At 39.2% G+C, this 17,203-nt stretch overlaps 1 long non-coding RNA gene across 1 annotated transcript; it reads right to left on the minus strand.

The window, feature by feature from the left end:
- Window positions 1-2,529: 2,529 nt before the first annotated feature.
- Window positions 2,530-16,303, minus strand: LOC120223641. The gene is made up of 2 exons (XR_005526350.1): window positions 16,097-16,303; window positions 2,530-2,802 (listed from the first exon to the last, which is right to left on the minus strand). It is a non-coding gene; the product is annotated as an uncharacterized LOC120223641 (long non-coding RNA).
- Between the last annotated feature and the right edge of the window lie 900 nt (window positions 16,304-17,203).

Raw genomic sequence — 17,203 nt, forward strand, 5'->3', positions numbered from 1 at the left:
TGGCTTTTGTCTTCCTGAGATCTACAGTCTCCCAGCCTTCCTCCAGAGAATGTTAAGCTGGATGTGATAAACCAACGAGGACTAACTAACCAAACTCCAGTTTGGCCCCACAACAACCTCCTCTTTGGCTTTGTCTCCTGAATCCTACACACCTAAGTGCAAACACGCTTTCCAATTACCTGCTTATTCTTCTACTGACTTATCTCAGCAAACTTCTTTGCATCCAATTCACTCTCTCCACCAAACTACAATAGTTTTTGGAGCATGTAAAAGCAAAAGGACACTTGAGAAGTGTAAAGGTTTTAAAACAAAACAAAAAAAAAAAATAGAAGCAAGTATGTAGTCAAATATGTGAGCAAACATGGGCCCTGGTAGAATCTCCTAACACAGCGTATTGACATGGCTCAGAGCCTATGGCTCAAATACACACTATAATAGCTGAATATAACTTGGCTACCTTATGAGAAAGGAGAGCAAAATAACAAATCAGACGTTCTTTTTTTCATTACAAAACTGAGGGGCCAAGGTAGTCGGGCTTACTCTGGTAGAGGGGAGGGTGGGTTAATGTAGGAAAAACTTCTCAGAGAAATTGAGACTGATGAGTGACTTAAAGAACTCAGGGCTTCAAAGTAAGCCTGTTGTTTTAGTGAGTAGAACAGTTTCTGGTGGCTGACAAAGGCCTGTGTAGGTGGAGGAGTTACGCAGAGTTTGAATACAAGTAGAAATGAGAGGGAAGCATCCTGAAGGATGAAAACAGGTATATAGGTGGGTGGAAATTTTACAATCTTATCTTTATCTTTGAGTGAACTTGACTGTCAAACAAAATTCCTGGACTTCTTTATCAATTCAATAGACAGATATAATATTTTGCTCCTCAGGGTCTTCCAGGACAAAAAGATGTGTGCATTCTGAGTAAATAACAATCATAATGCAAATAGTTTCTATTCATAAATTACTTTAGAGTTCACCTAATGTATTATAGTCTTTCTAAACAATATGCTTTTACCTCTATCCTCTGTATACCTAATAGTGCTATCATCTATTCGCAATCCTTAGCCTTGCTGAGTTACTCTGCTAAACCTCCGACAGCCCAGCCATCATTCAGAGGCCCAGTGGGTTGAAACTGACAATGGCTTAACTGCAGATCCCTAGCATCCTCTGGAGGAAGACCAAAAGACTGTGGACCTCAGGAGGACGAGGGCCCAATCCATCACATGTCCTAGTGCATCTCCAGAAACTGGTACAGTGTTTTGCACATAGTAGGCACAGAATAAATATTTGTCAAATGATAAATGAATAAACGCAACAAAGAACAGTCTGAGATTTCCTAATTGCACATATGCTCTATTCTGTACATTTCAGGGTCATCTCAGGATTTAACCCCTAGCTATGTTCCCTTCACATCTCACAGTTTAACATGTTCTTACCTGACTGAAGATTCAACAAATTTAAAGACTGGGATGTAGAAGTGCAACGGAATACATGGGGATGATTTGAGCAGACAAGTGAATACTATACAAGTGGCAACATTTGTCGAAGTTAGCTGAAATTGCTCATTACAAGACCCCTTATATTCTCATGGCTGTGGATGTCTGCAGTTCCTCTTTCTTGGTATCATATACATCCACATTGGCACTGGGCCATTTTTTCTAACGAGTATTTTGTGGCTTTGAAATGTCATAATATCTTGAGATTTCCTTGATAATTTTTGACCAGAGGATTGGCTTTGGAGATGCCAGAAACCATAATGATTAGCATAAAAGACAGCATACAAGATATACGACTCATGGAAAAACATGAGTCAGCAAAAGATGACTACCTTTACAAATAGCTACTTAAATTTAGCATAGTGGCTAAAAGCATGGATTCCATAGCAAGGATTCAAATGTTGGTTGGCTTTGCCCTTATGAGCTCTTTGAGTTTTGTTATTATTCAATTTCTCTGTGCCTTAGTTTTCTACTTAAAAAATGTGTTGTGGTAAGGATTAAATGAATAATGTGGTAGAATAATTCCAGAAACATATTAACTTACCTCTTATCATGATCTTTGGCAAGTCACTGACCCATTCTGAGCTAAGAGTTTCATGCACAAGACCTCTCATGCACAAAATGAGAGGTCTTGAGTACATTATCCCTAAGGCCCTGAATCTATTGTTTTCAAACAAGACAGCTAGTCTCTGTGTTTTTCTACATACATCTGTGTGGTTCAAGATGGGGAAGTGAGTGATTAGTTACTAAATGCTTTCCTTGATTGATGCAAGAAGAGGTTATTGGCTGATTGGGCCAAACTTCTTCACTATTTTCTAAATTCTTTGAGAGTAAGAAGTATATTGTTTCTTCTTTGGTATCCCAAGTCCTACCATGGTACCTGGGGATAATGGGTTCTCAGTAAACTGCTAATGTATGTGGAATAAATGTCCTTGTGTCTTATGTTCCCAGATGTGTGGGAATCAGAAAGGATGGGAACTGTTTTGTGAGCCTTTTCCCGTTTTTTAACACTACTTACACAAAATATGCAAAACCATGACTATATCATGAATATCTTTACTGGAGATATTCATAGTGCAAGGATTCAATTGATTAGTTTTTGATAGCAGATACTGATTTGAGTTCAGAAGTCCTGGATTTTAGAAATAGGATATGACAGACGTATTTTGCTATTTCAAGTACATATTTGGCGTTATGGCACTAAGGATGATACGATATGATTAGCACTCTAATTTCTTTGCCTTCTGTTTCTGGTCTTTCTTCAGAGCATTTGTATCTATACATTTCCACAAGTTTTTGTATTCTTTCTCATTCGCTGTAAATAAAAAGAGAGGGACAGCATTAATTAAATTATCAATGTTAATATTTTTCTTTTTTTTAATGTTTTATTTATTTCTGAGAGAGAGAGAGAAAGACAGACAGCCACCCAGCCAGCATGAGCAGGGGAGGGTCAGAGAGAAAGGGAGACACAGAATCTGAAACAGGTTCCAGGCTCTGAGCTGGCAGTCAGCACAGAGCCCGACGCGGGGCTCAAACCCACAAACCATGAGATCATGACCTGAGCCAAAGTCAGACACTTAACCAACTGAGCCACCCAGGCGCCCCAGATTATCAATGTTAAGAAAGCAAAAAGACAACCCAGAGAATGGTAGAAGATATTTGTAAATCATATATCTGATAAGGGACTTGTAAAAAATACAAAAAACAAAAACAAAACCCACCCCAAATTTAAAATGGGCAAAATATCTGAATTGACATTTCTCAAAAAAAAGATATATGAATGAATAATAAGCAAATGAAAAGATACTCAACATTATGAGTCATTAGAAAAATGCAAATGAAACCACAAGGAGATACTGCATTGATCGCATTAGAATGATTAAAATAAAAAAACAGTGATAAGTCTCAGTGAGGATGTGGAGATCCTGGGACTCTTGTAGAGTTGCTGATGGGATGTAAACCTTGGACGACAGCCTGACAGCGTCTCAAAATATTGAACATAGAATAACAGCAATTCTACTCTGAGGAATATCCACCACACTAAAAACGATACATGGATGTTCATAGCTACATTATTCGTAATAACCGAAAGGGAGAAGGAGCCCAAATGTCCATCAGTTGATGAATGGATAAAGAAATTGTGGGCGCAGTTCTTTTTGTGTACAAACCCAACTGACTCATGCCAGCAGGAATAAAGTTGCTTCCTGGAAAGAAAAAATAATAAAAGAAATTGGTATATCCATATAATTGAAAATATCTTAGCCATAAACAATAATGAAGTATTGCTACGTGCTACAACATGGATGAACCCTTGGAAGCATGCCCAGTGAAAGGAACCAGTCACAAAAGACCACATATCATATGATTCCATTTATACGAAATATCCAGAATACACAAATCCATACATACAAAAGTAGTGCGTCAGGGGTTGGGGGAGAAGGGACAGAAAGCAACTGCTAATGGGTATAGGGTTTATTTTGGGGGTGATCACATTATCCCCAAATATTACATAGTGGTAATGACTACACAACTCTGTGCATACTACTAAATGACACTGAATTGTACACCTTGAAAAGGTGAATTTTGTGGTGAACCTAAATATAATTGCTATTAAACAAAATCAATGTCTTCACACAAAGAAATGGAAAAACATTCCATGCTCATGGATAGGAAGAATAAATATAGTTAAGATGTCATTACTACCTAAAGCACTCTACACATTCAATGCAATTCCAATCAAAATTGCACCAGCATACTTCTCAAAACTAGAACAAACTATCCAAAAATTTGTATGGAACCACAAAAGACCCCGAATAGCCAAAGTAATACTGAAAAGTAAAACCAAAACGGGAGGTATCACCATCCCAGACTTCAGCCTCTACTACAAAGCTGTCGTCATCAAGACAGTATGGTATTGGCACAAAAACAGACACATAGACCAATGGAACAGAATTGAGAACTCAGAAGTGGACCCAAAAGTATACAGCCAACTGATCTTTGACAAAGCAGGAAAGAATATCCAATGGAAAAAAGACAGCCTTTTTAACAGATGGTGTTGGGAGAACTGGACAGCAACATGCAGAAGAATGAAACTAGATCATTTTCTCACACCATGCACAAAAATCAATTCAAAATGGATAAAGGACCTGAACGTGAGACAGGACACTATCAACACCCTAGAGGAGAAAGCAGGAAACAACCTCCTTGACCTCCACCGCAGCAACTTCTTACTTGACACATCCCCAAAAGCAAGGGAATTGAGAGCAAAAATAAACTGTTGGGACCTCATCAAGATTAAAAGCTTCTGCACAGCCAAGGAAACAACCCAGAAAATTAATAGGCAACCAACGGAATGGGAAAAGATAGTTGCAAATGACATATCAGATAAAGGGTTAATATCCAAAATCTATAAGGAACTCACCAAACTACACGCCCGAAAAACAAACAACCCAGTGAAGAAATGGGCAGAAGACATGAAAAGACACTTCTCCAAAGAGGACATCCAGATGGCCAACAGACACATGAAACGATGCTCAGCATCCCTCCTCATCAGGGAAATACAAATCAAAACCACACTGAGATACCACCTCACACCAGTCAGAGTGGCTAAAATGAGCAAATCAGAGAACACAAGATGCTGGCAAGGATGTGGAGAAACGGGCACCCTCCTACACTGTTGGTGGGAATGTAAACTGGTGCAGCCCCTCTGGAAAACAGTGTGGAGGTTCCTCAGGAAACTAACAATAGAACTCCCCTATGACCCAGCGATAGCACTGCTAGGAATTTACCCAAGGGATACAGAAATGCTGATGCATAGGAGCACATGTACCCCAATGTTCATAGCAGCACTCTCCACAATAGCTAAAACATGGAAAGAGCCTAAGTGTCCATCAACGGACGAATGGATCAAGAAGATGTGGTTTCTCTATACCATGGAATACTACATGGCAATGAGAAACAATGAAATCTGGCCATGTGTAGCAACATGGATGGACCTTGAGGGTGTTATGCTGAGCGAAATAAGTCAGGCAGAGAAGGACAAATATATGTTTGCACGTATAGGAGGATTAGGAGGAACTTGACGGAGGAACAAGGGGGAGAAGAAGGGCGGAAATGGTGGGGGAAAGGGAGAGAGGCAAACCATGAGAGACTCTTGAATGCTGACAAAAACTGAGGACTGATGGATGTGGGGGGGAGGGGGGATGGGCATGGAGGAGGGCACTTTGGGGATGAGCACTGAGTGTTATGTGGAAACTAATTTGACAATAAACTATTTGTAAAAAAATAAAATAAAATAAAATAAAACCAGAAAAAAAATAAAATAAAAATAAAAATTGCCAATGCAAGAAAAAAAAAATCAATGTCTTCTAAATACATCCAATCGCAATAACCATAGGATAAAATTTCAGGCTTTGGTGGAATTTTTTTTAAACCTGTACTTTGCCATATAATGATCTCCTAGAGAGCTAAGCCTGTCAAGTGATTTCTGTTTTGTTTTGTTTTGTTTTGTTTTCAACTAAAGAAATAAACTGAAATTGTGTTTGTATAATGCCAAAATTACTGATTAAGAAGAAAAAAAGCAATTTGGTTATTTTGGTTTTGTAAAATTTTAAACTTTTTACCTTCTAGTTTGCAAACTATCAGGTGTGTTAATTTTTTTTAATAAGACGTATAAAAGAATGAATTCTGCATCAAGTACTCCCCAAACTGTGCATTTGGACTTATAACAAATGCTGGCTAGGGCTTAAAAATGATACAGAATGTTTTATGTATATATATATATATATATATTTAACCCAGTCTGACAATCTCTGCCTTCAATTGAATTATTTAGTCAATTCAGATTTGTTATTACTATAGTTGGATATACTTGCCACGTTGTTTTCCATATGCTTCAAGTCTTGTTTATTTCTCCTTTACTGCTTACTTTTTCATTCACTGAATATTTCCTAATGTTGCATCTTAATTTCTTTAATGATTTTATTGCTATATATTTAGTTATTCCCTTAGTATTTGCTTTAGGGCTTACCATATACATCTTAATGTATTAAAAACAACTCAGATTTATATTAACAATTCCAGTGAGATGTAGAAGCATCATTCCCATATAGATCTATTCTCTGTGCTATGTTATTGTGGTATCATTATATAATAACATACATTATATATATACATACATACATATATATACATATATTTAATATATACAAGTGATAAACCCAATAATACATTGTTATAATTATTACCTTTATGTATTTTAAAGAAGCTGCGAGAAGAAAGAACAAATATATAATTCATAGCTTCTGTTATATTAACCATCTTATTTATCACTTTAGGTTCTCTATATTTTCTCCTGTGGATTCAAGTTGACATCTTGAGTCAATTCTTAGCCCAATACAATTTTGTTCCCACCCACCTCCTTGTGGTGTTATGGGCAAATACATTACATTTCTGTATGTTACAGGCCCAACAATACAATTATATACCTATTTCTTTATGCTATTTAAATCAGTTAAGAGAAGAATAGATAAGAACTAAGCATTTATTCTCTTACAGTTACATAATTACCTTTACCAGTGTTCTTTGCTTTTTGTGTGTTTGGGTTCAGATTACTTTCTGGGGTTACTTGCTTTCAGCCTGTTGAACTTGATTTAGTATTTCTTGTAAGGCAGATCTGCTAGCAACAGCTTCTCTCAGTTTTAATTTATTCAAATGTGTTTTATTTCACCTTCAATTTTTTTTTTTAATTTTTTTTTAATGTTTTTTTTTATTTATTTCTAGGAGAGAGACAGACAGCATGAGCAGGGGAGGGACAGAGAGAGAGGGAGTCACAGACTGAAACAGGCTCCAGGCTCTGAGCCGGCAGTCAGCACAGAGCCCGACGCGGGGCTCGAACCCACGAACCGCGAGATCNCACAGACTGAAACAGGCTCCAGGCTCTGAGCCGGCAGTCAGCACAGAGCCCGACGCGGGGCTCGAACCCACGAACCGCGAGATCATGACCTAAGCGAAAGTCGGACGCTTAACCGACTAAGCCACCCAGGCGCCCCTTCACCTTCAATTTTTGAATAAGTTTTTCTAGACATAGGATTCTGGGTTGACAGTTTTTTAAGTTTGAGGCCTTTGAATATGTTATACTATTGCCTTCAGACAACCATTGTTTCTCAGGAGAAGCTGACTCTTAATTAAGAATTTCCTTATAAGTGAGGAATCATTTTTCTCTTACTGCTCTCAAGATTTGCTTTGGCAGTTTTATTCTGATGTATCTATTTATGGATCTCTTTGAGTTTATCTTTCTTATAGCTTGTTGTACTCCCTGGATGTGTAGATTTATATTTTTCAGTGAATTTGGGAAGTTTTCAGCCATTAATTTTTCAAATATTTTTTCTGCTTCTTCTATCTCTGTTCTTCATCTGGTACTGCCATAACATATATTTTGGTGTACTCAATAGCATCTCATATTTCTCTGAAGCTCTGTTTATTTTTCTTCGACCTTTTTTCTCTCTGTTCTTTGGATTGTATAATTTCTATTGATTATTTTTGAGTCCTCTACTTTTGTCTTCTGCCGGTTCAAATTTTCTAGTGAATTTTAAAATTTCAGGTATTGTATTTTTCAACTCCAGAATTTCTATCTGGTTCTTTTCATAATTTCTCTCTCTTCGTTAATGTTTTCTATATGATGTTACATTGTCATTCACACTTTCCTTCTAAAAGCACAGTTCTCTTTAGTTCTTTAAACATTTTTATAATGGCTTCTTTGAAGTCTTTCTGATAAATAAGACATCTGGTCTCTCTCTTCATTATTTAAAATTCAAGTTAGTTAACATATAGTGTAGCACTGGTTTCAGGAGTAGAATTTAGCGATTCATCACTTACATATGACACTCAGTGCTCATCCCCACATGCCCTTCTTAATTCCCATCCCCCATTTGTCCCATTTCTCCACCTATCTCCCCTCCAGTCACCCTCAGCGTGTTCTCTATAGAGTGTCTTATGGTTTGCCTCCGTATTTGTTTTTATTTTTTCTTCCCTTCCCCTATATTCATCTGTTTTGTTTCTTAAACTGCACATATGAGTGAAATCATAAGATATTCGTCTTTCTCTGATTTATTTCACTTAGCATGATACACTCTAGTTCCATCCCTGGTGTTGCAAAGGGCAAGATTTCATTCTTTGTGATTGTTGAGTAATATTCTATTATATATATACCACATCTTCTCTATTTATTAAATGGTCAATAGACATTTGGCTTCTTTCCATAATTTGGCTGTTGTTGATAGTGCTGCTATAGATATTGGGGTGCATGTATCCCCTTTGAATCAGCATTTTTGTATCCCTTGGATAAATACCTAGTAGTGCAATTGCCAGGTCATACGGTAGTTCTATTTTTCACTTTTTGAGGAAATTCCATACTGTTTTCCAGAGTGGCTGCACCAGTTTGCATTCCCACCAGCAGTGCAAAAATATTCTCCTTTTGGGGCACCTCATTCCTCAGCTGGTTGAGGACTTTGGTTCAGGTCATGATCTCACGGTTGTGAGTTCCAGCCCCACATTGGGCTCTCTGCTGTCAGCACAGCCTGCTTCAAATCCTCTGTCCCTCTCTCTTTCTCTGCCCCTCCCCCACTTATACTCTCTCTCTCTCAAAAGTAAATGAACATTAAAAAAAGAGTATTCTCCTTTCTTTGCATCCTCACCAACACCTGTTGCTTCTTGTTTTGTTAATGTTAGCCATTCTGACAGGTATGAGGTAGTAGCTCCTTGTGGTTTTGATTTGTATTTCCCTGATGATGGGTGATGTTGAGCATCTTTTCATGTATCTGTTTTCCTGTTTATTTTGTACATCTCAGATGTACATATTTCAGATCACATATTATATTTCAGATCACATATTATAGCAACTTTACATACTGGCTTCATCTCTCCCCTCCTCTGGGGCTTGTTGTTTTTAGCTGGGTTACTGATTAGAGACTGGTTAGATTACTTTAGTGAAGTCTCTTCTCCACCTCTCCCCTCCACCTTGCCACACACACACACACACATAATGAAGCCTCTGATGTTGTTCCTCAGGGGTCCATCCTTGGATATGCTCACAGTCACTCTGGGAAGACAGTCGTATTGGGAGGGCTCTCTGCCTGGTTACCTGCCCATGCAGCTCCACTAGTTGCTGGATGATTGCTGTATTATTTGTAATAATACTCAGGGGAATAAATGGCCTCACCCACTAGTATAATCAAACGTGGGCTCTTTGAAAGGGATAGTTCTTGGGGCGCCTGGGTGGCTTAGTCAGTTAAGCGTCCGACTTTCGCTTAGGTCATGATCTCGCGGTTCGTGGGTTTGAGCCCCGCATCGGGCTCTGTGCTGACTGCCAGCTCAGAGCCTGGAGCCTGTTTCAGTCTGTGACTCCCTCTCTCTCTGACCCTCCCCTGCTCATGCTGTCTCTCTCTCTCTCTCCTAGAAATAAATAAAAACATTAAAAAAAAAAAAAGAAAAGAAAGGGATAGTTCTTGACATCAGTGTTTGAGGTTTATTCAGACTTGAGGAAAGCTCTTCCAACTGTTTCTTTGCTTATTTTTCTCCAGCAACTCTTTGGTTCACTGTATAGCCTATATCTTGCATGAATCTCAATCTCCTCCCAATTGCCTTTCACCAAAACCTCTACTGTTTTTGAAAGCACCCTCAGGCTTGAACTTCATATCCTGTTGCACATGAGTTGGTTTCTTCGGGGAGAGATCTTGAGCTTTCTGCTCTATGGCCTGCTTTTACTCCCTGGCAAGATTTTTGAGCCGCAACTTTGGTGCCGATGGAAGAAACACCTTCTCCCTAAGGGAAATCCCAGCTTTAAGAACTGAGAACTCAGTGGCTGTAGGGGCAATAGACCCAGGTGTCCCTGGCTCGTCTTCTGTGGCATGGTTCCCCTGCCGTATGAGCTGAGGCAAGGGCAATCGGGACCTCAGTGTTCTACTGTACCCAAGGTAGAGACTTGATCTCATGAATGGGAGCTGGTGGAAGAATGGTGTCCCCTCCTCTTGGTTGTGCTTGCCCAGACTGTTGCCTCAGCAATTAGTAGTTAGGAGTAGCAACCAGTAGTTAGTAATTAATGCTGGTGTCTTATCCCTCCCAGGAAAATAGCTCTCCAATTAGAAGCTGGGGGAATTCAGAGCCTTGTGTCCTTGACCGTACTAGTCTGGAGTGGAGTTCTTGTCTCATGGAGCTGGAAGTAAGAAGGGAGGGTATGGATTTTGGTTCAAATACCACAGGCTCTTGCAGTTTTATGGAGTTTTAGTAAATATTCTTGAGTAAATGTTTCCACATTTGCTGTATGCCCATAGGACCATTTCCATTTTTGTATGCCCACCGAGTTAAGCATTTTTAAATGGTTATTTTAAAAATAATTTCATTAGTTATGCTGAGGAGTGACTCTGAGTTGTACGCTGTCTTGCCAGAAGTGGAACCAAGAAAGGGAAACTCTGATCCAGTATAGATTAATGTTGTCTTTAGCTGAGTGCTTGAAATATCTTTGGTTGCTAGTGGAAGGCTTAAGATCTATTTGTAATAATAATAACAATTGCTTAGACTAGTATTTCAGAAGCAAGGCTTAAAGTGGAAATTCCTGTAGGTGGTTTGTTGAGGGAGTCCTCTTAGAAGAAAGCATTTAGAAGAAGTGGTGACATGGGGGTACATAAGTCCCCAGGCATCTCTTGAGGGAGATGCTGGGACCCTATACCAGCATTTGGAGAAGAAAGCATTTAGAGAAGTGGTGACATGGGGGTATGTAAGTCCCCAGGCATCTCTTGAGGGAGATGCTGGGACCCTATACCAGCCAATACCCATTGCAAATAGGGGTGGATACTCTGCCCCAGTAAAGAGATTCAGAGTGCAGTTAAACAGAGGTTCAGCTCTTCAAAGAAGAGTTCAAGAAGTGAACAAAGGAAAAATGAAAGGAGAATAAAAGAGAGAAAAGAATAAAAAGGCAAAAAAGGAGGGGCATGCATGGGAGTGTCAGGGCAGGAACATCCACTTTCCCAGCGGTCATTCAGGAGTCCAAAGGCCCTTGGCTTTGGCCCAAGCCTTCTGAGGTCAGCCTTGTCAGAACTGCAAAATGTTGAAATCTCTTAGTTAATATCATCGAAGGAGCGAGAATTTGGAGAACATTGCCCATGGACTCATTTTCCACTCAATATGCTTATAGTATTTGGTTTAGCAAGGAGTAGAGCTATTTCTCTAAAGCAAGAGCCCTGCATGGCAAATATTTACCTTCAGGTTAATTGGCAGTGGAGAGACTTCAAGAGGTATTACATGCTTCCCCCCACCCCACCCCACCCCCGCCAAGACCCATTGTGGTTCAAGTGCTAAATAGGTGCTGTATGAACATCAATTTAAATAGCACTCTGCAGCAATCGCTTCAGAAGGAGCCATAGTTCTGTAAATAGAGTACTGCACGCACCTGGTCTCTCTTCAGTAAGTGACCATGTGATATTTCTTAATAAGAAGAAAGTGAAGTAGGCTTGGCAGACTGAACCTACTCGTTGTTGGGTTTGATAAATGCTTTCTTCCTTCACTGAAGATGTTTAATGAAGTAGATTATAGAAACCATTTCAAAACCTTTGTTTTTAAGATTAGGTGAAAGAGAAATTACCACCCACTAAAAATAAAATTCCACTGAAATGGTAAGTTAGGTATCTAACTAAACCCATGTATGTCAGGAAACATGTAGTGGGGAGCTAGAAATCACTTTCCTTGTCTTGTTCCTTTAAAATACAGCAGCAGGGGGGCGCCTGGGAGGCCCAGTTGGTTAAGTCTTCTACTCTTGATTTCAGCTCAGGTCATTATCTCATGGTTCGTGAGATTGAGCCCCATGTCTGGTTCTGCACTGACAGCATGGAGCCTGCTTGGGATTCTGTTTCCCTCTTTCTTCCTCTCCTCTATCTCAAAAATAAATAAATAAACATTAAAAAAATAAAATACATTAGCAGATAAGCAACCCTCTCCATAGCACTCATAACTCTAAATGGTGTGCCATTCAAATACCACAGACATATTTAAAAGTGGTGATTTGAATTATAAGACGGCAACTCTCCTATTCTCCTAAAACAGAAGTTAAAATTTCAGACCCAGAAAAACCAGTGCAATCTGACAAGTTAATAACTTCGATAACAAAATCACAAAGACTTCATTGATACATGAATATTGGGGGAGTTATACCAAAGACACTTGGGAGAAATTTATATATATTCAAATGGAATATTTTCTAAACTTTCCTTTAACATATTACCAAGATTGAAGCATATTTTGAAGCTCTTGGGTTTCACATTGTTAAATTTGTCATGGCAGAATATTTGTTTAGCAGATGGCATTTCAGTGCTTTTTAAGGTTCTAGGAGAACTTAAAACTAAATTGTCCTTAGGAAATGATTCCTTATCTCTACACATTGGAATCAAATCAGAACTCACAGCCAGATTAAACAGAACCTGTGAAGCAATGGTACAAATGATTGATATCTGTTGCTTAATGACCACGACTGATGTTTAGTAGTTCCTTATAAAATCAGAAGGATCCGTCATTCACTATTATATTTATCATTTTGATTTTGTGATGCAACTGGAACAATGGGCAGCAGGTTAAGAGCATAATAATATATTAAGACAGTAATCTATACTTTCCATACATCATTTTTCAGTCTTTCTGTTTTCTCTCAGATGTGTTCCATTGCAGTGAATTTTTATCTTCAAGGTCCCATCAATGTCCACAACTTCAAAGTCAACTGTGACTGGGGCAGATAAGACCCTCTCCTTGCCTTCAATTTTATTTTTCTTCTTGCTAACCCTTGGGATTCTACTCCATTAAATCAATTCAAGAAGTGTCAGTGGTTGATAATAGCTTAATATTTGCTAAAATCAACAACCAACCACAAAAAGTCATTAAACATCAACTATATCCTAGATGGAGTCTGTGCTTATATTTCATGTTATAACACACACACACATACATACCCCAGGCAATTCGCCATGGAAGACTGAAATGTAACAATCACCCCATGATTCTGAATAAACCAAACAGTACTATCTTCCCGATAACACTAAGTTTTTATCTAGGAAATATAATAAATGCAATACTCTTTTTCAAAGTCTACTGACATTGATGAATAAATATGTAATTATTGGCTTACAAAGAACTAAAAAGAGCTGTATCCCATTTTAGGCCAAGTATTCGTAGAAGAGACAGAAACCCAGAATTATAAAACAGATTGATTAGGGGTGGTTATTTATTCTAAGCAATGATGCTTTACAGCATTCTTTTAAAGTCCAAACTCTGATGTAAATATTATTTTTAATAATTAGATTTTAAAAATTCAATTTGTGCACTAACTTTAGGGATATACCTGTTAGCATTACAGCTACAAAGATTTACCAGAGCTACTTCCTGAAAAATACATCCATTTGGACAGAGTGCTAAATGTAGATCAAATTACTTTTTAAAACATGTTTTATTTTAGAGGGAGAAAGCATGAGAGTGAGAGAGAGGAGCGGGGTGGGGGGGAGTGAGGGTGAGAAAGAGAAAGAGAGAGAGAGAGAGTCTTAAGCAGGCTCCATGCTCAGTGCAGAGCTGTCACAGGGCTTGACCCTGGGATCATGACTTGAGATGCAATCAAGAGTCGGATGCAACCAACTGAGTCACCCACGTGCCCCAGGTCTAATTACCTTTTAAAATTTAAAAATATTGTATTTGATTCTCTTGGAACATTGGGCATAGAGAAGGAAGCAGAGATAACTAATATTTATTTAATATTCAATTTTTCCAGATTTTATTATTAAAACCATTTTTAAAGTTTATTTATTTTTGAGAGAGAGAGAGACAGCATGAGCAGGGAAGGGGCAGAAAGAGAGGAAGAGGCAGAATCCTCAGTAGGCTCTGTGACAGTGCAGAGCCCAGTGTGGGGCTGGAACACACTAACTACAGGATCAAGACCTTAGCCAAAACCAAGCTCAGCCAACTGAGTTACCCAGGTGCTCCAATTTTTCCAGACATTTTGCTAAGTGCTCTCTCTCTGCCTCATTTAACATTAGAACAGTTGAGATGAGTGTTCCTGTCCTTATTTTGCAGATCAGGAAGAGACCCACAGATAATCATACGGCTAGTAAGGACTGGAAAGAAATTTACAATCCAGGTCTATTGGACTTCAAGGTGCATGCCTCTTTAAGAAAATTAAACAAGAAAACCCCTTGATTTTGAAAGGAAGTAATAAGTATTTTTTGAGTATGAAGGGCCAGATTGTTACACTCCAACTACATGTAAAACAACTTTTCCAGTTAGCTAGCATTAAGCCCTTGCAAATTGTGGGTTTAGCCTCTTGAAAAAAAAACACTGAAAATTTACCATGCATGAAGAAAACAATTCAGTGGACCAATTATAGCCTACTGGCATATTAAATGCTCAGTTTTTATGAGTAAGCCATGCCAAATATAGGATCATTTTAGCTGTTGAAATCTGTCTTTATGTAAATAGATATCTGCTCTCGTTGGTGCCATCCCCAGCAATACAGATGGGCTATTTGCCGCACCGTGCCAGCCTGTAGAAAGATCTCAGGGTACCACAGATTGGTCTGCTGTTTGAGTTGGAACTGAACCAACCAGTATATGATGACTCCAGTCATCTATTATGATAGTCAATTCTCTTCATTAGCATTCATTTTTGCTCTGGGGATTCAGCCCTCACACCAAGGGTGGGTCCCTGAAAGCATCTGGTTTCCCTTTTCTCTATCACTGGCCTTGGGTGTTTCATTAATGGGCACCATTTACGAGTTTCAAATACTCTTAAATGCTGTCAGTTTACATAATCCCTGGTTCCTTCCTTTTAAAAGGTGACAGGATTAAAAAATCTTTAGCTCATTATGACGCTATAGCTTATTTCATTCTTTGTAGGGAGTGAGCATAGCCAATCTCTCAGAATGTGAAGAAAACTGTTTGCTGTGTGACTAAGCATTTTTCTTGTGTGACTTTATTCTGTAGTGACTTTCCTTTAATCCACCCTGCCTACTCTGGGAACTCCTTCTAGTGCTTCTCTCCAACTTCCAATTCTTTTTTCAAATAATAGATGTCACATCTATGCCACTTCAGAACTTCCATGCATCCGTATTCAAGTTATCCCTTTGGCCACCCTTTTACCACTATGTGAATATGGACCACGAGATTACTCAGGCAACTGAGGAACCTATGCTATGTCATTACCAGTTTATCCTTTTCCTCAGCCAACCTACTTCCAGGAAAAAACTTGGAAAAATACTCATTAGACATTTGAAAGTTCTGAATTGGAACAGATGTGACATGTATTACTCTGAATGGATCCTATATGCTAAAGAAAAGCAGAACATTCTATATGACATCCCAGTGTGGCAGCAGTACTGGACCCCACCTCTGAGCCTGCAAAATCAAGAAGCCTCAGGAGACACAGAGTTTGACAGGACTTGGGGGGGGGGGGCACTTCAGATACCAGCACATATGCCGCCCTCTCTTATGTAAGCAACTATATTCTGGGCCTTGACATGGAGTCAGTAGGATTTATTTATTCCTCGTTCTACTCCTTCATTCGCTCAACAAATATTTATTGCTTACCTGCTGTAGGCCAGGAGCTAGGCAGATGGCTTAGAATCCTCTTCTTGGCCTCATGGTGGTCTCTCCCCTCCTCTCCCCACACATTATCGAAGTGTCACTCAGTATTTGCCAAGCATTTGTGTTGTGCGAGGCACTGTGGTGGTTATTTACATAAGTACCTCTCAGCGACATCTTAATCTTGCATGATCGATCCATTCTATCGCTGAGGAAACAATCTCAGAAACTACGAGCCGATCTTCTCGAAGTCTGAGGTGGAGCCTGGCTGCTGTGGTCCCTAGTTCTCGTGGGCTCCGAACTCAGCCACGCTGCGTGTTCCTTCTCCTTGGGTGGCAGAAACCCCTCCTGGACAGTGAGCTGTTAAGTCCTCGACGAGCTGCACCAACAGCTTCCTGGAGCGCTTTGGGCAATTCCGGCTCTTGTCCAAGCAGGGCTAAGGTCAGGCTTCCTTCCCTCTCCAGGGTTTTGGGAACTCAAGGTTCTTCTTTTTCTCTTGTGTCTCTTGACAGAGGTTGTCCAGTAGCCGACTCAGCTTTTTTTCTTCTTCTCTTCATAGCTTTTCTTAGCTGCGTGAGAAAATTTGTTCTCATTTGTCTTTCCTTTTCCTAAAATGCAATTAACCTTCTTCTATACAAGGTTTAAGTTTCTCTGTGTCATTGCCCGGATCAATTGGATGCCTCCTTGCCCTGTTGAATATGTATGCGTTAAATGATCAATTTTCTTAGAAACTTCTACATGGTTGAGTCCAGTCTGGCCTTTTCTACTTAAGGACATTTAATATTCATCAAGTTACCTATCCAGTATGTGCCTCAATCTCCTCATTCGTAAAAGGCAATAGTACTTGCTTCATAGGGTTGTTGTAAGAACAAAATAAAAAATAAAATTCTTCACACAGTGACTAGAACTTAATAGGACATGAATAGATGCTAATTCATTCTTATCGAGATTCAGTAGAGCATGTCAATTACTTCCATTGGAACAAGCTCATTTGAGCTGATAGAACCTGACAATAAACCCACCCATGGGGAAGCTGGACTCTGATGCATGTGCTTAGCCACAGGTTTAGGTTGTTGGGTAAGTACACTTTCCAAAAACTACAGTCAGGTTCAA

Source organism: Hyaena hyaena, unplaced genomic scaffold (assembly GCF_003009895.1).
Source record: "Hyaena hyaena isolate Hyena2069 unplaced genomic scaffold, ASM300989v1 scaffold_1025, whole genome shotgun sequence".
NCBI lineage: Eukaryota > Metazoa > Chordata > Mammalia > Carnivora > Hyaenidae > Hyaena > Hyaena hyaena.